The sequence below is a fragment of the Atta colombica genome, unplaced genomic scaffold (assembly GCF_001594045.1).
Source record: "Atta colombica isolate Treedump-2 unplaced genomic scaffold, Acol1.0 scaffold65, whole genome shotgun sequence".
Taxonomy (NCBI): domain Eukaryota; kingdom Metazoa; phylum Arthropoda; class Insecta; order Hymenoptera; family Formicidae; genus Atta; species Atta colombica.
Window position 1 is genome coordinate 195,650 of NW_017259556.1, and position 11,328 is coordinate 206,977.

Consider the following 11,328-nt stretch of genomic DNA (forward strand, 5'->3'; position numbering starts at 1 on the left):
AAAAGTGATATTGTCCCCTTCAAAGTACTCCCCATCGACTGCAACGCACTTATGCCAGCACTTGATCCAGCTCTCGAAACATTTCTGGAACTCTATTGTCGGTATAGCCATCAGAGCTGTCTTTGATTTTTCCATTATCTCCTTTCGGCTGTTAAAACGCGTTCCCCGTAATGATTTTTTGATTCGATCGAACAGAAAAAAATCACAGGGAGCCATATCAGATGAATTCGATGGCTGTTGGATGGTATTCGTTTCGTTCTTGGTCAAAAAAATTCACGGATAATGATGGCACTGTGCGACGGTGCGTTATCATGGTACAAAATCCACAAGTTGTAAAAAATCGAAAATACGTGCAGAGGTAGATGTACTCAAGACGGCGTAACTTTTACAAATGTCAAGCTATGGTCATAAAATTTGATGGGAATGTCAATGATAGATATGGCAACCTAACCAAAAAAACAGAACTCAAATCAGCTGACTCAGAACATTACCTAGTGATAATCCGGGAACTTTTTGATCAAGGTGGTATATTTATACTTTCGTATAAATTTTAAGTATCTACGTTTTATTATATCATACATATTATATTATAATATACATCAAACAATAATTACTATTTGACATTTAATACGTTGATATTTATGCATTTATTACTTCTCTACTTTTATCTTCGTTTATAATAAATTTTGTATAATGATTTTCGTTATTTTAATTACCTTTTGACTTTATTTACATAGTTTCCAATATATACATATATGCATATTATTATTTTTAATAATCTACTACTCTTTCTTTTATCCGATATTTGAATATAAAACGACAATACATTTCAGTTTTAAAACATTCAGATATTTCAGAATTTTTTTTTATTTAATTAAATTATATTACTACGTCTTACATTACTGTGTCATATTTACTATTCCAACTATATCAGATTGGAGATGAATTTTATTATATTCATTTAATGTATCAGCCGAATCTTTCTATATCACAGTCCCTGTTAACTATCCTGTTAATTCCACAGTTCCTGTTAATTATTAAATAAATAGCATATATTTATAAATTGCATAAATTTATACATATTTTTATACATACTGTCATTTTATGTTCCATCATTATTATTAGGCTTTAATATAATAATTTAATATAATAATTATTTCACCTTATAGCTATTTTAATTTATTTTAATAAATTGTATCTAGAGCGATACCCTCCTTTCTCCTTAATTATTTTCTTCTCAGTTTCATCTGAGAAGTTCTATCATTTTGACAAATTAAAAGTATGTTGCCAATTCGTTACCAATCTAATGTTGCTTTAACTTTCATGTTTTTTTATTATTACGTTAACATCGAGTCAACATTAAGTGAATTATCTAACCTTCAATTATTATCGAGAAGAGTCTCCGTAAGTTTCCGCTCGGCCTATGGATTCATTTCGTCATCTCTAATTAATTAAAGGTGCGTTCAAGGACGCTATTCGCATTATTTAGTGCTACAAACTGTTCGCAGAGCTGCAGATAGCGCTAACAAAAACGATCATCATAACAAACATGACATCACTAATGGAAACGTGTTACATCACAACTGCGCATTATCAACGCTCCTTCCGAGATAGTGTATTGGTTAGCTTTTACAGATCCATGTACCTTAGCATAGCGTTGGTAACGTTTAACATTCGTCAAAGTTAGATTAATGTTTGAGAGGATTCTATTCTCGAGTGACACCAAACTTTTCTCTCTTAAAATTTCGTAGATTAAACGTATGTACGTAATATGTGAATTTCAAATTTTATCATAATACAATCTCAATTTTAATCTCTGCTGATAGCTTGCCCCTAGGCTAGAGTGAACGTAATTTTTGCTTGTGTATCATCTTTAACTTTTCAAAATTTCTACGAAATTCAATTTGTATATTTGATTTCATTATGTGAAAGTCAGAGGTATCTCGTTACTGGCAATTTTTAATTCCCACATACCGAAAAAAAATTATTATTGCGGCAGGATATTCTGCTGCAGATGCTTAAGGTCCTTATTAGATGTAGATATGTTTTTTCTTTTGAAATCGACAACGGATGCTCAAAAATTCTTCTTTTTATCTGATTAATTTATTTAATGTAACTATTAATTTTTTGATCTAGTTTACATTGTTCACTTCGGCCTAGCGGCAAGCTATCATAGAGATTGCAATTGAAATTGCGTTCTATTATTCACTACGAGAAAATAAAAAATTTACGTTAGAAATATTTTACAAAATCTTAAAAATTTTAATTATAGGGAAAAATTTAGTTGGTGATTGAAAACAGAATCTCCTACATTAATTTAACCTCGACGAATATATCTTTCTGGTTAAACATTACTAACACTACACTAGGATCATTTATGGAGCTTGCTAACGCTATCGCGCTATTGATTCCAAAGACAGCGTTAGTAGCATTTGCATCTATAGCGTGAATAGTGTCTCCCCGAACATAATCTCCCTAAATATAACAATTGTAATCCTAATTCTAATTGTAATCCTAATTTGAATTTGTTGAGACATGTCACTTGTCCGTGCTATCTTATCCTAACTCAGCATCCTCACCCGGGAACAGATTCCAAGATCATACTATGTATACACGTGCGTGCGACGTACTTCATTCGACCTCTTTCTTTGTTTTTGTGTGGTGTGCACGACTTAAGTTTATGATATAACAATAGATTTGTTAAAAGTTTTTGCTTTATTTCTTAGATTTATTACGCACATACACGGCTCATGAATATCTTACGTATTTCAATTGTGTTACAATTGAATGTGATTAGTTTATTATTATAATTAAAATAATTTTATATTACACAAAATCCGCGCAGTGTACACAACATTTTTAACAAATGAAACATTGACATCTTGTGGTTTTTTGTTACTTTTGAATATCATTAATTTTTATTTAATTGTAAATCATCAGAGAATGAGCAATAAAAATTGAGATATAATGTTGGAATGTCAGAAACACTTCACGTGAGCAATTTTATAAAAAAAAGAATCATACTGTAAGTAAAAATCATTCTTTATCTCTTATCTTTTGTTAGTGTATTAATTGATACCAAATATTTGAAATTATAAAATAAATGTCAAATATACATTTTTCAATGTACCATGATATAATTACATTAAATGACACGCGCCACTAATCTAAACTGCAGTTAGTTTCGAGAAAATCGATATGAGGAATTATTTCATTAATTCGATGATGAAATATTAATTGGATTTTATTTTGTTTCATGTAATATAAAGTCTTACTTTATATCTTTTATTTTAAATAAGTTTTTTTTAGTCAGGGATTGATTATATTTAAAATAATTTTATTAAAAATATGTATTTTAAATAAAAGAATAAAGTATTTATTATTCTTAATCGTACTATCCTTATATGATAATTCAATAAATTTAAATTCATCGTACGCTTTCGATCCGAAAATTGAGAGTGATATATGTATATAAAGCCCTTGCTATCACTCATGACCATTGAAGTACCGATCTAAACGTGACAATTCTTAATTTGTAAATTGCCGTATATTTCGACGCTTTTTTAGAGCATGTATGATAGTATAACTATATACGAGTCTTGACTTGTTCACGGGTCACAAATGAACATTAATCAATTCATGTTCGTAGATATTTAATTTTCGTAAATTAATGCGACACATTAATTAATTAATGCGGAACATTTCGTATTATCTCGCTCCGAGATCACCGAGTGAATGTGATGATGTATATAATCAATCATCGCGCCGCGCGGCATCTCTCCCCCATCTCTCGCTGTTCGCCTCGCACTGTTTAGATATCTTACTATTGCGAATGAAAAATATTCACGGTTTATTTATTAATTCATGTTTTACATAATTTTGACAAACGGGTATCGTCGTACATTTCGCACTTTGCTTTATGGCATCTCTGGCACTAGTTTAATCCTATATTATTTGCGCGATATTTCTTTTTAATGTAGTTGATAATTCGCGTGTGTGAGGTATTTTTTTATATTCTAACGGTACATTATGTCTCAATTTTTATTATATTTTTAAAATATCTCGAGTAGAAATGTTTCTCATAAAAACTGATTATTAACCAGAATCTAGCCATTTTTTGCTAATTAGGCTATAGACATCAATTATTCAGTAACTAAGTAGAAAATTATGTTTAGAAAAATTTTGTCAATAAGTATAATAATTTAAAACTTACTGAATTAAATAGATTAGTAAATGCTATATAGTTTCTGGTCAGTCAAAATCCTTATTCTCTAACTCGACTTATCCTAGTTCTTATTTTATAGTCAAAAACTAGCAAAAAAAATGAACTAAAAAATCTTTGCTCATATGATTAATAAATGCTATATAGTTTTTTATCAGTCAAAACTTGACTTACCCTAATTCCTGTTTCATAGTAAAAAACTAGCTAAAAATAGCTTTAATGAAATGATTAGTATATAATATACTAATAGAGCATATTATTCTATTTAATTTCTGATCAACTAAAACTCAGCAAATTGTGAATGATAGTTGGTTTATATCTGTTTACAACTAACAAAACTCAAATAGCAGAATAATATCAGAAACATCTCTCTCTTTCTCATACTGACATAAAAATTTCTGATAATTTCTGATAATTTCATTTTGATAATTTTTTAGATATAATTTTATTAAATATTAACTATTAAATTTACTATATTATATGGAAACTCGCACACAATGTTTTTATTTAAGTATGCTTTATTATAATTTCAAATGTAATAAATTATTTGACAATTATTTGAACAGGAAAACGCTAAAATACAGATCCAACTTTTATTTTATTCAATAAATATTAATTTTCTTCATTTTTTTCACTATTTTCTTCATTATTTTCTGTACTTGTATCAAATATATTTTTTGATTTTTTTTTGTTCCTTTCTCTTCTAACCTTTCTTTTGTTTCTTTTCCTAATTCTTCCTGCATTTTTTTTTGTTTAATCTTCTTTTTGAGTTCCAATCTTTTTGGAAATTACATCTCCCAGAGCCTTATTAAATAATTTTTCGATAATTTTGATTCATTTTCACTTTCCGATCGATTAATAAATATTTCTACAAATTAGATGTAAATAGAAATATCTTAACAATAATAATTATTATTAATATCTATAAAGTTTAAAATAATATATACAATAGAATTGGTTTGAAGGAAAACAAACAATAGCAAAATTAATTTTCAAAAAAGATTAAGATTTTTTTATAACGGAAATTATTATTTTTTAAATGGAAATATATGATTTTTCTATGCAATATGATTCTTTTAATTATTCTTAGATAATATAAAATTAAGATAGAATTATAAAAAATCAATTTCGTATATATAAATATATAATTATAATTACGAAGAAGCAGTCTTCTTTCTCCTCCAATAAATAGCAGAACTCAAAAAATTCTTCGATACTACGTATCCCTTTTAAATACAATTGGTTTGTTTAATATTTCAACACTGGTTTTATGGATATTCCTACAGTTTAAATTAATATATTAATCCTTTGCACACACATTAATTTTTGGTACCCTTAATATACATGTTCATTTATGGTCATTTATGTCTTGAATTAATTTTCATCACTTTTACAAGTATATATAAATTATTAAACAATTTTCACATATATTTTGATATCTTTAGAAAATATTTGTGCAGTTATATATTCATAACAAATTGTAGATAAATTATTGTAACTAAATATAGTTAACGAAATCAGAAAAATACATTTTTATATAAAAATATAAAACTCTGAAACAAAAATGTTTAAAGGAAAAATATCGTAAAATTGACATTCCAAACTACAAGAAAAAAAATAGTTCAAGTGTCAGTTCTCCGTAAAATTTAGTTATTGAGTAACCTGAAAATAATGTTTTTTTAATATGCATGAATAACTAGGTGCTCTTAGTATTTCAAAAAAAAAAAGAAATGAGCAGGAAATGACACGAATGATCCAAATATGTGTATTAAGGATTAATTATCTTCTTTTTGTTAAATATGTTTATTATAATGATTCATATATCTTTTGATATGTGCTTTTTCTTGAAAGTTTTTCTATTAGTTTACCTTTTTTTTATTTTGATTAAATTTCCTTGCACAATTTTCATCGTTTAATTCTAAATTTTTGAATATTGTTATATATTAAATACAGAAAAAGTTAAACAAAGTGAATATGAACTTTTATGTGAATAGAACTTTCGATTAACTTAATCGATTAATTATGTAATTGATTATGTAATCGATGTATTAATTATGTCAATCGTAATTGATTATTTTGGATTCTACTTAACGACAAATGCGATTGATCAATTTTAATAGAAAAAAATCAGCCGATTAAGCTATTCAGAGATTATAATAACTCACATTCCGATAAAGTAGTTTTAATTTCTTTATCACATGACGCTTTAATATTTTATTTATTTCCTTTTTATTTTTATTTTTAGATTTAATTTGATCAGTTATGTAGTCTATTTTTGTGCGTAATCTGCACTATCGCAGTCTGTTGTAAAGGCGTAATTTTCATTTTTCATTCTAAATTTTTAAATATTTCTTTATAACTCTCTTAAAATAGATTAAAACCAGGATATTACATATATATAAGGCAACGTTGAAAATAGATATAGAGGAAAGGACCCTATGAGATAGCGGGTTCATTTTGGATAAATCCTAAAAGTCTATAGGCAGAATTAAAAAAATAATAGATCATTTATTTTGCATAGATATCATTTATTAGTTTAACAGAAATATCATTATCTCATATTAAGCTCATATCTATCTCATAATAGGGGGTTTTCTCTAATATTTTTTCGGTTAGTACCCAGACAACATAGAATATTTATGATTCTTTTACAATTCATAATACTTTACCAGCTTATCCTTTAAATAATACATGTTATATATAATAATACATGTTATCCATTTTCTATCTGGGTCTTTCTTTAACCTTACAATTTCATGAAATTGATTACATTTTTTAGTTATGTACGATGATAAGAAGGAAATTTTCATTGGTATTTTCATCGAAGGCTATTCCTTGGTATCAATCCACTAATTGACTATTACCAAATTGAACTAATGTGAAATCTTTCATGCTTGCATCGTTAAAATATCGTCTAATATAATTTGTTTTTAAATTCATTTGAATGAAGTTGAATAGTGTGAAGTTAATAACATCATACCATTTTCTTTTTGTCTTTTCATTTTTTCTGTAAATTATATTTCTAATTTTAATCAAATATAAATAAAATATAAATAAAATGGATAATAGTTTAATAAAAACACAGGAGCGAAAAAGAAAATATAAATACATAAAAGCAGCTGTTAATAAAGATATGCATATTTTACAGAATAAGTGTAAGTATCTAAATATTTATGACTGGCTTTAATTAATTTCACACGATATTTCTCACAGTTTTCCTTGTATAATATAAGCGTTTTTAAATATAATGAAGAACTTATGAAGAATATAAAAGAAAAAGAAAAAAAATAAAAATGAAAAATATTATTTTAATTATTACAAAGTGATAGCGATAATATAATTCAACAAAAAAATATATATGAAGAACATGATAGCAGCGATAACATTATAGTTCATGAAAATATACATGAAGGCAATGATAACTATTTACAAAATTTTAAATACAAACTTGTATGTGTATTATAACTAATTTAGTAATTTGTAATGATATCGACATTATAAACAATGCGTTATTTGCCAACTCTGAATACATTTATGTAATACGTGGTCTACAATGGGGTAACATTAGTGGAATAAGGAGTAAGTAATCGACCATCATAGTTGATTATCCTCCTCACATTCGACTATGATTGATTGATTTTTACTTCTACTCCTTAATCTACTGCTACTGCCCATTGTAGACCACGCGTAATGCAAATAGGAGTCTGAATAGGAATCTGTCGATCGATTCAGATCAAGATAATCAATCGTCATTCATAAAAAGTGAAACTTTTTGTATATAAATATCATATAAAATATTATGTTTTATAAAAGAAGGAAACAAGAGTGCTAATTCTAACCAAAAATTTAGTGAAATATATAAAAATATAAATTATAACGAGACACAGCAAATGAACATAAGAGAAATAAATGTAATGAAATTGATGTCAATTAAGATTATAAAGAAAAAGATACGAATGACATTCGCAAGTGAGCTATTAAATATAACATAAATCAAAATCTAGAAGAATTATTAAACATATTACGTCGATAATTCTTATCAAACTTGCCAAAGTATACAAAAACATTCTTATTTACCAACAAATACTTTGTATAATATTCGAGTAATGTACGGAATAAATAGAACAGAATTTGTATATTTTGGAATAAAAAAATGGCTTGATCAATATTTTGTATCAAATTTACATATCTCATCAGATTATTACAATTTAATGTTGACGGAATAACATTGTTATTTCATTCTAGTTCAAAATTTTGGTCAATTCTATGTCAATTACTTTATTGTGAGTCATTTGTATATAATCTATTTTGTGTAGCAATTTATAGCAGAAATAGTAAATCTGTAGATAATCATGATTTTTTAAAAGAATTTATACAAGAAATTAATCAATTAATGTCGGAAAAATTAACAAAAAGGAAAAGAGTTTACATTAAAAATTCATAGTTTTATTTGCGATATACCGGCTTGAAAATTTTTTAAATCAATTGTAGGACATGGAGGGTATGATGCTTGCAAAAGATGTGAAATTTATGGCACTAGTATTTTAGGGAAAAAAAATTATAGAAAAACAGTATATCTATGTGATATGTCTTGTGAGAAGAGAACTGATCAATCATTTCAATATCAGTGATAATTATGTCATCATACGACAATCACCGTTAGTTTCTATTGAGCCACCAATAGATATGATAAGAATGTTTCCTCTTGAATACATGCATTTAGCTTGCTTGAGTATAATGAAAAAATTGTATTTAGATATATAGTATTTTGATCATAGCGATAAAAAATTGAAGCCATTTTATCGACACGAATTAAATAAAAAAATTCAATGTTTAACACAGTGGACACCACAGTGAATTCCAACGCAAGCCGCATAAATTAGTTGCTCAATTGAAAGCACCTGAATTAAGATTAATTTTATTGTATATTGGTCCCGTATTATTTAAAAAAAAACTCTTAGTATTCAAATATAAACATTATTGTTTATTTCACACTGCTTTTAAAATATTATGTAGAGCTCACATTTTATTATTGGGAGTACAAATTAGTTCGGTCCGTTTCCCTAAAGATAAAGATAGCTCCAGCTGTTGTGAATGAATGGTTCATAGTAACAGCTGATTTTGGCGGTTTCAGAGAGGTTAAACATCTGCTAATGATATTCAGTTTATATCGCTTTGAGTTTCATACAAAAACCTTGATTTTTACTGTGTTTGAAATGTCGAATTTTGTGTTAACCAAGCAGCATTTGCGGGAGGTTTTGATTTTCTGCTTTAATTGGAAGAAAAGTACGGCTGAAGCCCATCAAATGCTTGTCGAAGTTTATAGTGACACTGCTCCAAATGATAAATCATGTAGAGAATGGTTTCGACGTTTTAAGGATGGAGATTTCAGCGTTGAAGACAAGTCTCGTTCTGGACAGCCAAAAAAATTCGAAGACAAAGAATTAGAGGCATTACTCGAAGAAGATCAAACGCAAGAGGAGCAGAATCATGGAGGTAACTCAACAAGTCGTTTCTGTATGATTGAGAGCTATGAAAATGATTCAAAAACAAGGAAATTGAGTGCCTTATGAACTGAAACCGAGAGATGTTGGAAAGCGATTTTTCACTTGCGAACAGCTGATTCAAAAACAATAGAGAAAAAGTTTTTTGCATTGGATTGTGACTGGAGATGAAAAATGGATATTCTATGACAACCCTAAGAAGAAAAAATACTACGCTAGCCCGGTCAATCGTTGCCATCGACCCCAACATCAACACCACGGCCGAACATTCGGTTCGAAGATCACGCTTTGTATCTGGTGGGACCAAAAGGATCTTGTTTACAATGAGCTGCTGAAACCTGACGATTTCATTACGGGCGATCAGTATCGGCTACAATTGATTCGTTTGAATCGTGCATTGCGAGAAAACGGCCGGAATACGAGCAAAGACAATGATAAAGTTATTCTTCTTCATGACAACGCTCAGTCTCATGTCGCTAAAGTCGTAAAAAAATATTTGGAAACGCTCAAATGGGATATTTTACCGCACCCGCCGTATTCTCCGGACATTGCTTCTTCTGATTATTGGTTGTTCCGAAGGATGCAGCAAGTTACCGGTTCACTTCTTTCGCAGAAATCGAAAATTGGCTCCAAAATTGGATTGCCTCCAAAGACGAGTCATTTTTTCGAGATGGAATTCGAAAATTGCCTGAGAGATGGGAAAAAGTAGTAGCGGTGGACAATACTTTAATTGATCTGTTCATTTTGTGTTGAAATAAATGCACAAAAAACGGATCGAACTAATTTGTACTCCCAATAAATATATACCATATAATAAAGATAAAGAAAGCCCGAAAATATTTAGATAGTTTTTTTGACGCAATGTTCTTACTTTATGGTAATACTTCAATAAGTATTAATGTACATAATTTAATTCACATTATTGATGATGTTGAATTCTTTAATTGCGCATTAATAACAATCAGCTGTATATCAGCCTTTCCTTATGAAAGCATGTTAGACGAAATAAGAAAAATAATTCGAACAGTGAATCATCCCTTATCATAGACATGCCAACGTCTTCACGAAATTAATTATATTCATAAGCCAATCTCCATTTCGACTCGGATATTAATTTGAAAAGAAAAGTCATGATGATAAACATAACATACTTAAACTAAATTATAAGAAGTTTATATTAAGCACCAAAAGATCTAATAATAATGTTTTATTAAAAAATGATTTGATAATAATAAATAAATATATAAAAATAAATATATATAAAATATATATAAAAATAAATAGTATATTCTATGTCATTCATTGGAAAATAATACATTTGAAATTAAAGGACAAATTTAGGATAAAATAAAAGATATGTATATGTACTCAATGAAATCAAATCATCTTCAACAGTGGAAATTAGCAAGTGCAGTATCTATAAACACTTCTTATAATATAAATAATTTATAATACAACTTCTTTTAATATAAATAATATTTACAATAAAATTATGATAATCATTAATGTATAAGAAAGATGGTAAGGAAATTGAGGAGATTTATGTTTCAGCATTATTACACGTCGCAGAATTTTAATTAAAAGTTTATTTTTTTTTATGTA

General features: G+C 27.7%; 1 protein-coding gene across 1 annotated transcript in view; it reads left to right on the forward strand.

Annotated features, from left to right (window-relative positions):
* The window catches only part of LOC108692194 (saccharopine dehydrogenase-like oxidoreductase), a 30,501-nt gene that overhangs the window by 373 nt on the left and 18,800 nt on the right, over positions 1 to 11,328 (forward strand). The gene's annotated exons all lie outside the window — the stretch shown is intronic.